This window comes from Pleurodeles waltl, chromosome 5 (genome assembly GCF_031143425.1).
Source record: "Pleurodeles waltl isolate 20211129_DDA chromosome 5, aPleWal1.hap1.20221129, whole genome shotgun sequence".
Lineage (NCBI taxonomy): Eukaryota > Metazoa > Chordata > Amphibia > Caudata > Salamandridae > Pleurodeles > Pleurodeles waltl.
Window position 1 is genome coordinate 1,333,740,861 of NC_090444.1, and position 17,822 is coordinate 1,333,758,682.

Consider the following 17,822-nt stretch of genomic DNA (forward strand, 5'->3'; position numbering starts at 1 on the left):
GATTGTGTCATATACAATCCATGATGCGAAGCCGAGGTAATAGAGACGTGCCTTAAGTGTAAGGTGTTTGACCAGATTTTAGGTGAGCAAAGATTGTAATCTGCAGCAGTAAACAAAGCCTCATTTTTATTAATTTACCATTCACCTTTATGAGGTTTCCTTTATCAGTTAATCTTTTATAGGTCCAAAACGGCCCTGATAACTTCTAGATGTTTATTCTCAAACATCAGTTTGTCATTGACTTAATATAGAAGTGCGGTTTGATGGCTTCAGAGTAAGTGCTGTTTGCAGTTGGATGTTGAAGTCAATGACGATATTACTTAATGATTTATATGTTTATGTAGGGGTTTTATATACTGTTCAGACTGCGTAGTGATTTCCAAATGCTAAAGAATGAGGAATTGTGTGCAGACCACGTTCAAGTCACTGGTCTCTATTCTAGCTCATGATGTGTTTCAATCTTAGTTGGATAGGATAAGATGAGTTGTAAGGCCTTATGGATTCTCAATAAATAATCTGCAATCCTTAATAGGAAAGGAGAGAATTTTATAGGGTAGTGCCATGATTGCAGATTAATCTTTCAGCTTACAATTCTTATTTGATAGCTTGCCAGCTGTTTGTGGGTTCCAGCCTTGCAGTGATTTGGGAACATGATTTGAAGTGTGTGGCTTGAAGCCAGATGATTTGGACCGGGGTGCATTGGTGACAAACTGATATTTACTGCTTCCAGGAAACCTTGCATATCACCCTTCTGTATATACAGGGATGTTATACATACAACATTGTAGCGGTACAGAGTAAAAAACGACATCTAGGACTGGGTCTTCTGATATTGATACATGCTGTCCTGGATAGACTGGTCAAAGCAATGAATACAGAGAATCCTTACTAAGCACTTTGATGTCACTCTTGGAGTGTCTTTCGTAGTTCATCTCTTCATTGTATATGCAAGATCAGTACCTACAGATAGCGAGTCACCAGCCAAAGAGCAATTATTGTTGATGAACTTTGAACACGTTTCTGTGGCAGATCAGATACCAATATAATATTCTGAAATTTTAAAGCCAATGTATCTACTTGTCATAGTTAAGCTTGACGATAAGGTATGGTAAATGCCGTTGCACGTAGTGCCCTATTGGAAAATTTGTTGTTACAAGAAAGAAATCTGTTAAATCTGTGTGAAATGAGTGTAAGTAACTTCCGATTTGAACATAGCCAGCCAGCTACACCCTCATTTCTTACACTACTTTGTACTACTCACCTAAATTATTTCATTGTAAACCTGTCATCAAGGTTGAAAGTGGCTGATCTTCAGGTACAATGCTATTTAAAAGCATCCCTGCTGAATCGCAGGAAAAAATAACAAAGTGGCAGCTGCCATTTATTATATATATCCCAAACACGAAAAGTCCAGGCACAAGTCCATGTTAAAATCCAAGCTTTTAATAGCATTTCTGAGCAGCAAGACAAAAAATCCTGATGCGTTTCGGCAACAGCATGCCTTGTTCACAGGTAAGTAAGAACAGGTATATATATATATATATATATATATATAGGGAGGGGGCATGAGTAGGGCTTCCTCCCCAGCCCATTTAGGTTCCCGAGGACCCCGGGACTGGGTATATTAAGGGGGAAGGGGACGAGTAGCCTTCCTTCTCGAGCCTTTTTTGGCCTTGTGGACCCCATCTCCTGGGACCCAATTTAATTAGTTTGGGGAGGGTTCGCACCGCCCCTCTCCCCAAGTTGTATTTGGCCCCAGGGACTCCCTCCCCAGGACCCAATTTAATTAGTATGAGGAGGGGACGGTGCGCTGCCCCTCTCCCCGAGCGGTAGACAGCCCCAGGGCCTCAATTTCCCGGCGCCTAATGTATTTATTAAAAGGAGAGGGTTCATATGGCATCCCACCTGAGCTGTTGATGACACCAGAAACCCCATCCCCCAAGGGCCTATTTTAATTATTTAGTGGATGGGTGGTGCGTATCTCCTGCCCCCACCCCCCAGATGGTATTTGGCCCCAGGGATAAGGTGAGGCAGCTCCCTCCTCTGAGCCTGTAATTGCCCCAGGGACCCATCCCTCCAAGAGCCGGCTCACTTACTGTGTCCAGTGAAGTGCAAAAACAAGGTGATAAATTGATTGTTTGAATTAATCTCAGCCACTGGCGATCGTTCATGCCGCATCCCAGTCTATTGTTTTTTTGCCCACCAGTTTAGGCCCAGCCATATGTAAATCAGTCTTGCCCGATGTCCTGGGAACAGTTCAGCCCGAACTGCCAGGCCAGGTCCTCCCTGAACCGGAACACAAGCAACCTATGGCCGGTTTCCTCCTAGTTAAGGTTCTTCAGCCAGGTATAGATTGGTTCCAGTGGCACAGTAAGCCAAGGACCGAGGTCTGGGCCTACCAGGTGCACTTAGGGCGGCAAATGCAAAAACAAAGTGATGAATTGAATGCTTGAATAAATCTCAGCCACTGGAAATCATTCGGGCTGCATCCCAATCCATTGTTTTTTTTGCCCACCATGCCACCTCAGTTTGGACCCAGCCATATGCAAATGAGTCTTGACCCTGCTTCTCATTGAAACAGTCAGGCCAGGTCTTCCCTGAACTGGAATACAAGCAACCTAGAACTGGTTTTATCCTAGATAAGGTTCTTCAGCCAGGTATAGCTTGGTTCCAATGAGCCCAGAACCCACGTCTGGGCATACTCAGTGCACTTAGGGTGGCAAATGCAAGAACAACAATGTGATGAATGGAATGCTTGAAATAATCTCAGCTACTGGGGATCACTTCAGGCTGCATCCCAATTCATCGTTTTTTTTTTGCCCACCATGCCACCTCGGTTTGGACCCAGACGTATGCAAATCAGTCTTTACCCTGCTCCTCATGGGAACAATATAGCCCAAAGTACCAGGCCACGTCCCCCTGAACCGGAACACAAGCAACCTAGGACCGGTTTTACCATAGTTAGGGCTCTTCAAGGCTGCATGATGAACAAAACAACGATGGGTTGGATGCTACCCCGAGCGGCTGTCAGTGCTTAGACAAATTGCAAGCATTCCTCCCATCACCTTTTGTGTGTTTTGTGTGTCCCGGGACCCTACCACCAGGATGTAGTAGTTTCCTTGCCGGTACTACTGCGGGCAGGGAAAAGTTTTTGCTCCTGTCTGGCGGGAGCATTTTCAAATCTTCCACCACACAGGAGCAAGTTTGTCCCCAGCCGGCAGGAGCTTTAAAAATTTTACCACCGGCTGGGAGCAGACTTGTGATTTGTTTCCCTGCCAGCCCTTATGTGGACAGAGAAACAGAGCAACATATTGCTCCCGCCTGGAGCAAGCAGGGTAAACAGGTGCTCCCTCGGGGCAGGGGCAAGGCCAAGTGCCACTCAATGCGGGGAGCAAGCTGGGGCCTTGGTGGCCCTTGGGCTCACCCTGTTGGCCCCCAGTGTTTGCTTGGAGGGTGCCCTAAGTGGGTACTGGGGCACCCACCCATTTAAAATACAGATCCCAGGGGATGGTGTCCCTGGGGCCAAAATAGGCTCACTCTGGGAGGGGGCCGCGTGGTTCCCTCCCCTTTTTAATTTGGTTTAAGGAGATGGGAGTTCTCGTGGCCCAAAAAGGCTCAGGGAAGGGAGGCACACTCCCCTCTCCCCTTTTTTAACTGTCTTTCGCCCAAAGGGATGGAATCCCTAGGGCCTGATAAGGCACGGGGAGGAAAGGCGGGGGCAGTGCAGCACCCCCCTGCTTTTAAACAAAAAACTGCCGCAGGGGATGGGGACCTAGGGCCTATGAAGGCTAGAAAAGTGGAGCCATATGGCCCCCTCCCCTTTTTTATTGGGTTGATCCCGCAGCTTGGGGCTTGGGGAAGGGGGCTTTGTGTCTTCTCTCCCTTTTTTATTTTATTTGGCTCGGGGAATGTGGTACCCGGGGCCTATTAAAGCTCGGTGAGGGGGCTGCACACCCTCCTCCCCTGTTAAATTGTATTTCGCCCAGGAGATTGTCTCTGGGGCCTTCCTTTCGGGGCATGGGGATGGAGAGCAAATGGCCTTTCCCATCCTCCAAGGCCAGTTAAGGGTCAGGAAGGGGGCTGCACACCCCTTCCCCTTAATATATATGTTTTGGAGGATGGGGTCTTAGACACGAAGGCCAACCCTACACTGTGCACGCCAAAGGCTGAGCATGGTGTGGAGTTGGCAGCCTGCTGGGGTGTTTGGCCACATGGTCTGGCAGCAGTCTAAGCCCTGTGGCCAGCCCCCCTCTGCACACAGGCAAAAACAGTGCATGGAATGAGGTTAACTACCTGCAGGGCGTTGGAAGCAGGGCCTGGCTGCAAGGCAATACCTGCGACTAAACCCATGTCATGCACGACCAAGGGCTGTGTCTGGTGTGGGGTTGGCTGCCTCGAGAAGTTGGATGAAGGGCCTGGCTGCTAGTCTGGCCCTGTGGCCTACCCATGCTGCGTGCAAATTGAAGCTGGCTTATTGTAGGGGTGACTGCGTAGTGATGGGTTGGGTAGAGTGCCCGGCCGCAGACCAGGTCCTGTTGCCGGGCCCCCTACTGTGTGCCAACAAAGGCTGTGGGCTGCTTTGGGTTGGCTGCTTGTGGGAGGTTTGCTGCAGCTCATGACTACAGGTGGGTGTTAGCTTTAAAATATTTATTTATGTTAAAAAAAAAAAAAAAAATGAAATTCACTGAATAAAAACAAAGATTAAAGTAACATTAGAGTTAGGTGTGCTAAAAAGATGTTTTTGTTTTTACAAAAACTCTGAAATTTATTGAGAAAACCAAAGGTTAAAGTAAGGTTATATTTAGGTGATTATGTCAGTGGCAACATTAACCTTTTGAATTGGAAAAAAAAACACAGAAATTCACCAGATACAGTTAGCAGAGCTAACTATAACGTGCGCCCCCACCATGCCCTGCTTCTGACCTCACATATTATATTACTGGTAGGCATGCCAGTTATAGTTGGCTGTAACTATAACTACAATATCTGTGTTTTTTGAGTTCAGAACTTTAATGTTGTCACTGACCTTCACACATATATATGTGGGTGTGTGTATATGTGTGTGTCTATATATATATATATATATCTGTGAGGGCATGTGTATGTAGTACCTATTGCTGTTCACCAGTAGGTAGTTATGGTTAGGACCATGTTTTCATAGAAAAAACATTTTTTGACTTGCCTACATCTTTAGCACCGTTTGACAAATCTTAATAACAGTTTCCAAGAAAAGTATGCCGATGATTCTTGTTGTGCATGGGAATTTTCGGAGTGAGCCGTGAAGCGGGGACTGAGAAAAAAGGGGGGGGTCAAGAAACCTGCATTTCCCATGTTAGTTCCCCTAGGAGTTTTGAACATGACTACAGCTTAAATCGCTGGTCGGAATTACACCAAATTTGGCAGAAAGGAAGCTCTTGGTATGCAGACTACGCTTTTTGTTATTTAGTGTACATCCGTTCAGAAGTTTAAGAGAAATTAAAGGAAAACCAAATTTCTATGTCTAGGGCCAGGGATCTGTTGCAACATTTTTGTGATTATGGCGCCCAATTTGCAAATACGAGCGCCAGCGGGAATGCTGTGATTGACTGGCCCCAACCTGACCAGAAGGTTGCGGCCACCATTTTAGGTAACGAGACACAGTGTCCTGGACTAAAAAATAAAATGAAAAGTGGCATAAGTGATCAAGGTTGGAGGTACCCTGACCCCAGGTGTAAGGAAATGCCTCCTTGGCATAGTTACCCCCTGACTTTTTGCCTTTGCTGATGCCAAGTTATGATTTGAAAGTGTGCTGAGGCCTGCTAACCAGGCCCCAGCACCAGTGTTCTTTCCCTAACCTGTACCTTTGTTTCCACAATTGGCACACCCTGGCATCCAGGTAAGTCCCTTGTAATTGGTACCCCAGGTACCAAGGGCCCTGATGCCAGGAAAGGTCTCTAAGGGCTGCAGCATGTCTTATGCCACCCTGGAGACCCCTCACTCAGCACAGACACACTGCTTGCCAGCTTGTGTGTGCTGGTGGGGAGAAAATGACTAAGTCGACATGGCACTCCCCTCAGGGTTCCATGCCAACCTCACACTGCCTATGGCATAGATAAGTCACCCCTCTAGCAGGCCTTACAGCTCTAAGGCAGGGTGCACTATACCATACGTGAGGGCATAGGTGCATGAGCACTATGCCCCTACAGTGTCTAAGCAAAACCTTAGACATTGTAAGTGCAGGGTAGCCATAAGAGTATATGGTCTGGGAGTCTGTCAAACACGGACTCCACAGCACCATAATGGCTACACTGAAAACTGGGAAGTTTGGTATCAAACTTCTCAGCACAATAAATGCACACTGATGCCAGTGTACATTTTATTGTGAAATACACCCCAGAGGGCATCTTAGAGATGACCCCTGAAAACATACCCGACTTCCAGTGTGGGCTGACTAGTTTTACCAGCCTGCCACACACCAGACATGTTGCTGGCCACATGGGGAGAGTGCCTTTGTCACTCTGTGGCTAGTAACAAAGCCTGTACTGGGTGGAGGTGCTTCTCACCTCCCCCTGCAGGAACTGTAACACCTGGAGGTGAGCCTCAAAGGCTCACCCCCTTTGTTACAGCGCCCCAGGGCACTCCAGCTAGTGGAGATGCCCACCCCCTCCGGCCACGGCCCCACTTTTGGCGGCAAGGCCGGAGGAGATAATGAGAAAAACAAGGAGTCGTCACTGGCCAGTCAGGACAGCCCCTAAGGTGTCCTGAGCTGAGGTGACTCTGACTTTTAGAAATCCTCCATCTTGCAGATGGAGGATTCCCCCAATAGGATTAGGGATGTGCCCCCCTCCCCTCAGGGAGGAGGCACAAAGAGGGTGTAGCCACCCTCAGGGCTAGTAGCCATTGGCTACTAACCCCCCAGACCTAAACACCCCCCTAAATTGAGTATTTAGGGGCTCCCAGAACCTAGCAAGATAGATTCCTGCAACCTGAAGACGAAGAAGGACTGCTGACCTGAAAGCCTTGCAGAGAAGACGGAGAGACCAACTGCTTTGGCCCCAGCCCTACCGGCCTGTCTCCCCACTTCAAGAAAAACTGCAACAGCGACGTGTTCCCCAGGGTCCAGCGACCTCTGAAGCCTCAGAGGACTACCCTGCATCTAAAAGGACCAAGAACTCCGGAGGACAGCGGCCCTGTTCCAAAGAAACTGCAACTTTGCAACAAAGAAGCAACTTTTAAAGACCACACGTTTCCCGCCGGAAGCGTGAGACTTTCCACTCTGCACCCGACGCCCCCGGCTCGACCTGCGGAAAACCAACACTACAGGGAGGACTCCCCGGCGACTGCGAGCCCGTGAGTAGCCAGAGTTGACCCCCCTGAGACCCCCCAGCGACACCTGCAGAGGGAATCCAGAGGCTCCCCTGACCGCGACTGCCTGCTTCTAAGAACCCGACGCCTGGTAAAGACACTGCACCCGCAGCCCCCAGGACCTGAAGGATCCGACCTCCAGTGCAGAAGCGACCCCCAGCTGGCCCTCTCCCTTGCCCAGGTGGTGGCTACCCCGAGGAGCCCCCCCTTGCCTGTCTGCTTCGCTGAAGAGACCCCTGGGTCTCCCACTGAAACCTATTGCAAACCCGACGCCTGTTTGCACTCTGCACCCGGCCGCCCCGTGCCGCTGAGGGTGTACTTTTTGTGCTGACTTGTGGTTCCCCTCCCCCCCCCCCCGGTGCCCTACAAAACCCCCCTGGTCTGCCCTCCGAAGACGCGGGTACTTATCTGCTGGCAGACTGGAACCGGGGCACCCCCTTCTCATTGAAGCCTATGCGTTTTGGTCACCACTTTGACCTCTGCACCTGACCGGCCCTGAGCTGCTGGTGTGATAACTTTGGGGTTGCTCTGAACCCCCAACGGTGGGCTACCTTGGACCCAACTTTGAACCCTGTAGGTGGTTTACTTACCTGCAAAACTAACAAACACTTACCTCCCCCAGAAACTGTTGAAAATTGCACTATCTAGTTTTAAAATAGCTTATTGCCATTTTTGTGAAAACTGCACATGCTATTTTTCTGATTCAAAGTTCCTAAAGTACCTAAGTGAAATACCTTTCATTTGAAGTATTACTTGTAAGTCTTGAACCTGTGATTCTTAAAATAAACTAAGAAAATATATTTTTCCATACAAAAACCTATTGGCCTGGAATTGTCTTTGAGTGTGTGTTCCTCATTTATTGCCTGTGTGTGTACAACAAATGCCTAACACTACCCTGTGATAAGCCTACTGCTCGACCACACTACCACAAAATAGAGCATTAGATTATCTCTTTTTGCCACTATCTTACCTCTAAGGGGAACCCTTGGACTCTGTGCACACTATTTCTTACTTTGAAATAGTACATACAGAGCCAACTTCATACAAGGAATCTATCTGATTCTGGGTCCACCTACTCTTGTCAGTGATGGGCAGAGTTGCGTTAAGCAAAATGGTTCTATTACCTTGCTGCCTATATGCACCCCAAAATGCCATGTATGATATCCCGAGAACCACGTTTGCCAAACTTAATAGCCTCCTAATATCACTTGCGTGGACTGGTAAGAGTAGCAGGGTCAAACTGGATGTTCTAAAAACTAGACACCAAACAGGGAGGTCTGGGACTACCAGATATGAAATCGCATCATCTAGCGAGTGTGTTGCAATACGTGGTGCATGGATGGACCAAACACAGAAAAGAAACTCCAAGGGACATGGGGAGCGGAGGCGGACCTCCCACTATGCCTCATGCTGGGAACAGGAGTTCCACGTGACCACACCTTTATTATTAGACAGGTGGCGGTGACCCCTGAGAGCAGGCAGTTAGCAGAGTGCTGAGGCAAGCATCTTATGCAAAACGTCTGCCCCTTCTCTGACTGCAGCCCATACAAGCCATGCATTCCCTAATGGGTATCTCGCACTGGGTTTGAAGGTGGCTGCAGCACAGTGGGTGATCTGTACCTTAATAGTACTTTCCTCACACCTTTGGTCTTCCGCAGGGTCAATTTTTGCAGTACGCTAATATATTCTGTACATTCTGGGAGATACGGACTGACTTCCCGGCTGAACTGGAGGAGTCGCAGACATTACAAGTGATACTAGATCCCAGGTCGAATAAGGGATTGATTTCCCGCATCTATAAGGCACTTAAAGGGGACGGCCCAACAAATGTGGCGGGGGCTCGACACAGATGGACAGTGTTTACCAGAGTCCTTTTCTGTGGTTGCATGGAAGAAAAGCATTTGCATTTGTCAGGGAGGTAGCCAGCAATGAGAAGTTTAAACTTGTACAGTTTCACAACCTACACCAAGCAAATATGACCCCACAACCTTTTCATAGAATCAACAGAGCCCGCTTCGAAGATTGCCCCAGGTGTGGGACCACACCGTCCTCCAAACTCAAGATGGAGGATTTCTCAAGGCAGGGGTCACCTCAGCTCAGGACACCTTAGGGGCTGTCCTGACTGGTGGGTGACTCCTCCTTGTTATTCTCATTATCTCCTCCAGCGTTGCAGCCAAAGGTGGGGGCAGTGGCTGGAGGGGTGGGCATCTCCACTAGCTGGGAGGCCCTGGGGCGCTGTAACAAAAGGGGTGACAGGTGTTAGTTTCTGCAGGGGGAGGTGAGAAGCACCTCCACCCAGGACAGGCTTTGTTCCTGGCCACAGAGTGACAAAGGCACTCTCCCCATGTGGCTAGCAACATGTCTGGTGTGTGGCATTGTATCCATGTATTGTTAAAATTCTAGTTAATTTTCCACAATTTTAAATTATCAACTGCCCCAGCATTCCATATTCCAGCAGTGGAAAGCAAGTCCTATATATAGTATATCACACAGTTAAAGGTTGGGCAAATTCAAAAGGTTCACTCTGGTTAAGATCCTCTTTACTCTACATCCAGGGGACTGGATGGTGTCCTTGGAATTAAAGGGCATTTTTTTTATATACCTGCCCATTGGCCCCTCAGATGCTACCTGCAGTTTACAATGGTTTTGAAACACTTCTAGTTTGCCGTACTGCTCTACCTCCTTATCGTAGCCCCTTGAATGTTCGATAAAGTTATGGTGTGGTCAGGGTCACATGTATTGATGTACCTTGATGATTGGTTGCTCAATGTGGGCTCACTGCAGTCAAACATAGGCCATCTTTCTGTGATTGCCAGGCTGTTGCTCTTCGTGGGGTTTTCCACTAATGAGTCAAAGTCTCACTTGATCTCCTAGGAGAGGATTTCCTTGTTAGAAGCTGTGCTGTACACAGTAGCATTCAAGTCCTAACCACTGCTGCAGTGAGTTCGGGCTTTTAGGATGTGTTCAGGATATCCTCCTGGCGTTTTAGGCTCAGTCAGTAATTGCTGTTAAGAGGCTTCTTGGGCTTCTGGCTGTGTGCATCTTTCTTGCCCTTTAATGCAAATGGCATTTGCAGACTGCTTTAGAACCTAAGTTTTAAGTAGGTACAACAACTCTGCTCCATATCTGACTCCATCCAGATCTCATCAGAAATGGCTCTGGACTGCTTGTGGTGGCTTGAAATTTGGCCAGCCATTCTGCCTTCCCTAATTAGAAAGTTGTAATGAATGCATCAATTACTGAGTTAGGGGGGGCCATTTGAGAGAGGTGGAGATCAGAGTCCTCTTTTCCATGGGCAGTTCATCATCAACCTTTTGGAGTTTCAGGCAGATTACCTGCTTCTGAAAGCCTTCCCTACCTACAATCAAAGGAAGGATGGTGCAGGTCCTATTGTACAACAGCAGAGGGTGGAGTTCTGTATTCTGTGCTAGGAGGCTGTACATCTCTGGAGGTGGCTAGAATGGACCAACAGAAGATCTATTTAACAGGCTGCCATCTAGTGGGGTCCCTGAACTCCAGAGCAGATCAAGCTGAGTAGACCTCAGCTGCCGAATAACGAATGGCATTTCCACCCCAAGATTATTCATGCCATCGTCGAACAGTGGGCATGCCCTGGTAGAATCTGTTTCCCGCTGTCAAGAAAACACAGTGTTAAAGCTTCTGTATTCTAGTGTTGCCTCAAAAAGGTCATTGGGATAGGATTTCCCTCTGTGAAGGAACATGGGTCTTCCATATACATTCCCCCCTCTGCCTCTCCTGTCTGGACTTTGGAGGAAGGTCAGGACAGACTCGCCCAACTCATCCCAATAACCCCAAACTGAGCCGTGATTGTGTGGTACCCAGAGCATTTACCCTCTGATATGGCTATCCATTCAGGATGGTCTTCTGAATCAGCTAAAGGGAAGGGTCCTGCACCTGAATATTCACATCCTACACTTCCACACCTAGAGTTTCAGTGGTGACAGCTGAATTGTTTTGACATACCTCTTCAAGTGATAAATGTCATTCTTGTTGCCAGAAGAACCTCTGCAAAGTTCATCTATCCTTGGCAAAGGCATAGCTCTGGGGGCTGTTTGGGGCGTTACACCCTCGTAAAAATTGTATTCTGTAGTAAATAGTTGGTACAAGTGCTTTCAGTCAGGTAATGTGAAGTCTCTGTCGGATTTCACCTGGAATTTTTACATGCCCATAATGATAAAAGCACACACACTTTCTCTTATGTGTTGAAGGCCTTAGGAAATGTTTATTAGTTTGAAAAATATTGTGTTTTAAGTACCCCTAATGGTCTGCTGTCCTCTCTCTTTCCAGTGCCCCATGAGCCCCCCAATGTCTTGCCTCTCATATAATGTGTTTTAACAAGATATCTCAGTGTGACTGTTGGGAAATCTGAAGCTCCCCCCCCCCCCCCCCAATCATACTTACCAAGCTACTCCCCTGATGTCTGGTTTTGGGAAAAGTTTGTGGCCTGTTATGCGGTACCTACTTTAGACCCTATACAAGTCCAGCTTTCTGATGTATTGTTATTCACCTGCAAGGATTATGTGTAAACCCTTTTGACCTTTTTATGTTTGCCTGATCAACGCTTTCTTTAAATAACCAGTTGTGATGACACCTGAGGGGTCTGTGATAAGTCTCCTCCAAAACTGTTCATCATGCCTCAGTGGTACCTGAATGTATTTGCATATGCACAGTGGCTTGCTATGGCTTCTGATGATCAAGGCAGTCTTTCTTGGCGTTTCGCTTCTATTGCCACGTTATTTAGTCCTGTGCTATGCAACCTTTACTTTACCACTTTTTTCTAATACAAATTGGTGCTGCAGACTGTACCTGCTTTGCTGCACGAGATGATATCACCGGTCATGTTAGTCAGTTGATCACCTGCTAACATTTTTTCCACTGGCGCACACCTCTAAAGAGCAGGAGAGGCTCAACAACTTGACCATAAGAGGGCTTTGAGTTTCTACCTTGACCATACGTGAGACGTGTATGATTCACTCCTTCAGGGCTTCACTGGGAACAAGGAAGGCAAAACGGTGCAAAGGAGGACTGTGTTCAGGGGAATAGTATTCTGTATTAAAATCTGGACTCATTTCACCAGACTCAAGACTGCTGCGGTGGCATTGTCGGGGGAGGTGTGGGGTTCTCGTTATCTTCCAGGCTGGGACATGGTGTTCGGTGCACTCATTCACAGAACACTACCGCGTTCACAGTCAGATCCGGGGGCAGGTTCAGGTTTGTTGGTTGGTCCAGCAGAACCTCAATAACTGATTTCACTCCTCAGGCCCCCTCCCCCTTTGGGCGATACTTCTATGATATCTGTTCTAGAAGATAGGAATCTGTGGTCAGAAGTATCCATGAGAAGATCATGTTTTCTATCTTTGGTAATACTCTTCCTGCTGAATGCTGTGTCTAAACACATTTATTGCTGCCCTCCCTCCTCCCCATTTCATGCAGTGCAACTCTGAGCATTTTAATAAGGTTCTAAGTAAAATGCTGGCACACAGGCAATGTGTTTGATGTGCTCTGTGCCTTGGGACGAGGAACAAGAAAGACGAAGATACTGACATCTGCGTACAGGAGTGAGACTTATATGTGGCTCTGCTCCATCACTCCAGGATGGTATGGAGTCACAGCTGAGCCACACATTGCTGCCTATCTCCTTATCCGATCTTGTGCCTCAAAATATTCTAAACAATAATAGAGTATCCGCCAGAAATAACGTTTCCAAGGGTAAGTAACTTGTTCATTTTGTACAATCTGATCCTATTGTAATGGTATGGTATAAGAATACCGCTGTCAAAATGTCAGCTGCCGTAAATATTATATCCAAAATATAATTTCCAAAAAATATTGCTTACTTGGAGTTAGTAATTGAAAGTTCACGCCCAGTGCAACAATATCCTTGTATGTGATATTTATGACACAATATTTATGCCAGAAATTTCCTGCATACAAGATTTACACCTATAACAATTGTAATACACCCTATAAAGTATTTGGATGTGGGCCAGCCTTAATGGCCTCCTCCTGATACATTTTTGCACTTCTCAGAGCAAATATTGCCCAGATTTAGAAATCGAACTGTCTGAGGAGAGCAGGCTTCTCCTACCTTAAAGTTATGAGGAAGGAAATCAGGCTGACTGCAACCCACGCAACTCCCACCTCTTCCTCTGCGATAATGTGTATCTGGCAATGATCAGTCCTGTGAGACTTGAAGGATTATTTTTATTAGTCAGTTCCAGAACGCTTTCCTCGTGGATGCATATGTACAAGAAATCCACACTGTATATTTTAAAAGGTTTTAATGAAAATTAATGCCATATCTTATTGGAGATATTATTAAAAAAAAAAATGAACAGAACAGATACGATTATAATAAATAACAATATGGTTGATGGTGTTCAGTATAATCAATTTATGATGGAACCCCAAACTTCCGGAGCCTTAGACGAGCTAAAACCTATTCAGCACTACTCGTGAGGTTTTCAGACAGCCCAGCCACACTTTCCTAACATGATGTTTTTCCGACTGTTGTCTGCTATTTTACGCACTTCAGAAGAAAGGTTCCTTGTAGCTATATTTGGCTTTCCATACTCCAAAAGTACAGACTCAACTCAATAACCATGACCGTTAAAGTTGAGATGTTTTTGTTGTGAGCCTCATTTTCCCTGCTAAACTGAAGATGTCGTCTTCCTAGTGATTCATGCAGGGGCAGCTCCTCATTTAGGGTGGAGAAGCGTCGCCCCCGCCAGCAGCAGCAGCTGTCAAACTTCTATAATACAATGATAATAAACTACATTTATTATTGTTGTATTGTAGCAGGGGCGGGGCCACAGGCTGTGAGGAACACAGAGAGGGTATGCTCAGCACTACTCCCTCAGTGCAAGTATGTTTGGCCGGCCGTCTCAGGCCGGCCAAACATACACTCGCACTAAGCTCTGTTCAAACTCTCCCAGTCTGCCTGGGAGCACCCTTGCTGGGTGCTCCAACCAATTCGAACACTGCTGTCATGCTGCCAGCAGCATGACAGCAGTGTTCAGATTGGCCGCAGGGCAGGCTGGGGAGCCTGTGCCTGCGGTTAAGAAAAGAGGAACTGAGCAGAGGTGGCGGTGTCAGATTCAGGTAATTTTTTTTTTTTATTGCTAATTTTTCTCCACCCCCGGCACCGCCTCAACCCGCCACGTGCCATGAGCCGATCCTGGATACATGTGCATTCAGTTTAAATACTCTGTGCCCATTATCTTGGGCTGAGTCAGACCTTGTGTTTGATTCAGCCTATGAATTCTATCGCACGCATGTTTAAACCTAACACTTATCTCAGTAAACGACTATACATATTATATGCACTACCTGTTTTCCTATCATATTGATACATGAGATGTAATAAAAAAAAAAAAAACGTGTTTATAATGAATTTATGAATCAATGGGTAAATGAATAAAAAGGAGCGCACGTAAACAAACAAAAAACGCAAAGCACATGCCCCTTCCTGGGATACATCAGAGCTTGGGTCTATCTTCTAAAAGATTGTAGGAAAAGTGCTTCTTTTGACATGGTCACCCCCTTCACTTTTTGCCTGTTTTCTGGTACAGTTTCGACTGAAAGTGCTCTGGGTCCCAGCCAAACAGGTCCTCAGTGCCAAATCTCTTTCCCTAAAACTGCACAATCGTTTTTCCCAATTGGTAAACCTTTAGCTACCACTATAAGTCCCTAGTAAATGGTACCCCCGGTACCTAGGGCATGGGGTACTACAGGATGGCCACTGAGGCCTGCAGCGCGACTTGTGCAACTCCAGGTACCCCCTCACTAAGTTCACACAGTGCCGCTTTCGCAGACTGTGTTTCTTGGTACAGAAGTAAAATGAAAACATGACATGGCACACAGCCTGTGTGCACTGTCCCCTTTACACTGCATGCAGTGTTTGTAAGTCACCCCTCTAGCAGCCCTACCATCCCTAAAGGCAGGGTGCTTTATAGTATATGTAAGGTCATTCCTGCATGAGCAGATATGCCCCTGCTATGTCTTTGTTGATTCTCAGACATAGTAAGTGAACAATGAAGCCATTTTGAGTACATGTGCTGGACAGATACATGATGGCTTCAATGACAATAGGGATGTTTGGTATCACACATCTCGTATTAATAAACCCTAACTGAATGCAGGGATGGATTTAATAATACATCTATTCAGATGGCAACCAGAGGTGTCCCCTGAAAACCTACTAACTCCTAGCGTGGGCACTGGCTGGTCAAAACCAGTACAGCCACCTTAAACAGAGTTCTGGCCCCCTGAGGTGAGGACCAGTACTCTCAAGCGCTCAGAAGAAAAGCCTGCTCTGGGCAGAAGTGTGACCTCCTTTCCCAGGCAGGATGGACATTTCAGGGCAGGGAACTTTAAAGGCCTTGCCACATTTGAAATGCGACCCAAATGGTAAAGCAGGCAGACCCCCAATTCCTGACTCCACATTTAGCTGCAGGACTGGTGGAAAAATTAAGTAAATTAGGAGGGGTGCCCACTTTATACCAGTCTCACCCCTAGGTTGAACAAGCTGAAGTGGACACTACTTTTTAAATTCCTCCATCTAATGTGGAAGGAATTAATCCAATAGGTTTAGGGCTATGCCACTTCCCAAAAGAAGTGATCATAGGAAGGATAAAGCTACCACCAGGCACTCCATGAAACGCCCCTAAATTCAGTATTTAGGTGGCACCCCTGAACCCTAGTATCAGATTCCTGTTGACATAAGAAGAGCTGGACAACACAGAAGTCCCCCAACAGAGAAGACTGAAGACACCAATAGACTTGGCCCCAGCCCTACCGGCCTGTCTGCAGCCTTCAAAGAACCTGCACCCAGAAGACTGCTTGTGCTACAGCCCAGCGACTTCCAAAGCCTTGGGAGGACTACCTGCCTTCATTAGAGACCAAGTACTCCTGTGGACAGCGGACCTGTCCAAATTGAACCATCTCTAAAGAAGAACAAGTCTGCCTTGAGGAACTGTGAAACTGCCCCTGGAACCCCCTATGCACCGGACGCCCAAAGCCCATATGCAAGTGGCCTGACAGTCCAACAAAGGCTCTCCAGTGCTTCTGACCAAGAGTCCACTGTGAGCTGACCCCTGCCAGACTCAATAGCGACTCCCGCAGCCTAAATTTGAAGAATTTCCCTGACCGCGACCTGCTGCGTAAGCAGTGTTTAATTTGAACTGGTGGTTTCCTGTGCGGGGCACTGACACATATTTTTGAGGGCCAGCACTTATTTTTCTGACACATATGGGAAAGATGGAGGAAGAGAAAAATGGAAAAGGGTCACAAAGGGAGAAAGCAAAAAGCTGCAAGAGTGAGTGGAAGGAGCAGGGGAGTGTCTGTAAATGGATGAAAGAGGCCCGAGATGGCTTCAAGATTGCGCTGCATCAGTATTCTGTGCTTGCACATTTAATTGAAGCAGCCTCTTGTTTAGAGGAGAGCTTTGGGCACTAGCACGTTTTTATTTACAAATCAAGCACTGCCGGTAAGCTGTTTCTGTCGACAAAAGACATCCCTGAACCCAGAGCCCTTGGGGAGCTGGACCATCGGTGACCCTCTAACCCCCGGCATCTCTACTTACTTGGGTAGCTGTTTTGACCTCACTGACCTCTTGGCCAGAGTCTGCAGCCTATTTCTGAACCGGATCTCCTCCATTGAATAACATTGGGTGCCTGACGCTATGTTGGCACTCTGTACCCGGCCTCCACTGTGCCACTGAGGGTGTACGTTTTGTGCTGCCTTGTGGCCCCCCGTACTTACCTCAGTTCCAGGAGATCAACCCCTGACCTCCCTTTACTCACTAGTAAGCAGTGCTACAGTGGATAACCCCTGTCTCTGTTGGATAGCATTGGGCGCCCAACACTGTGTTGGCACTCTGCACCTTGCCGCCCATGTGCCACGGAGGGTTTAGGTTTGGTGCTGCCTTGTGGCCCCCCCTGCTGCTTACCTCAACCCTGAGAGACCAACCTCTGACACTGCTTGTACTTACCTGGGAACAATATGTCTTCATCCCCCAGTCTCTATTGATTCATATTTGTCCCCGACTTTGACCACTAAACCCAGCTGCTCCAGTGCCGCTGTGGGTACACTCTTGGTACCAACCTGAACCTTGGCCGTAGCTAGTCCAAAACCCTGAAGACTGGTATTGTAAGTTGTGTACTTACCTGTGAAACTGCATTCTTGTTTTCCTACTATAGGTTATCATTGAAGACTCTGACAATTGCACTGTCGATTTTTTGAAACAGCAAAATATTTTTAATATAAAAACTGCTTACCTTATATGTAGGAAAGTGCCCTTGTTGAGATGGTACCCCCCCTCTTTGCCTGATATTGATATCTACGTTACTGAAAGTGTGCTGGGATCCCGGTAACCAGGCCCCAGCACCAGTGTTCTTTCCCAAAAACTGTACCATTGTTCCCACAATTGGCACACTCGTGGCACATAGTTAAGTTCC

The 17,822-nt window shown here is 47.2% G+C and overlaps 1 protein-coding gene across 1 annotated transcript in view; it reads left to right on the forward strand.

Moving 5' to 3' along the window:
- CEP162 (centrosomal protein 162) overlaps positions 1-17,822 on the forward strand; it is a 697,428-nt gene that overhangs the window by 253,073 nt on the left and 426,533 nt on the right. The window lies entirely within an intron of this gene.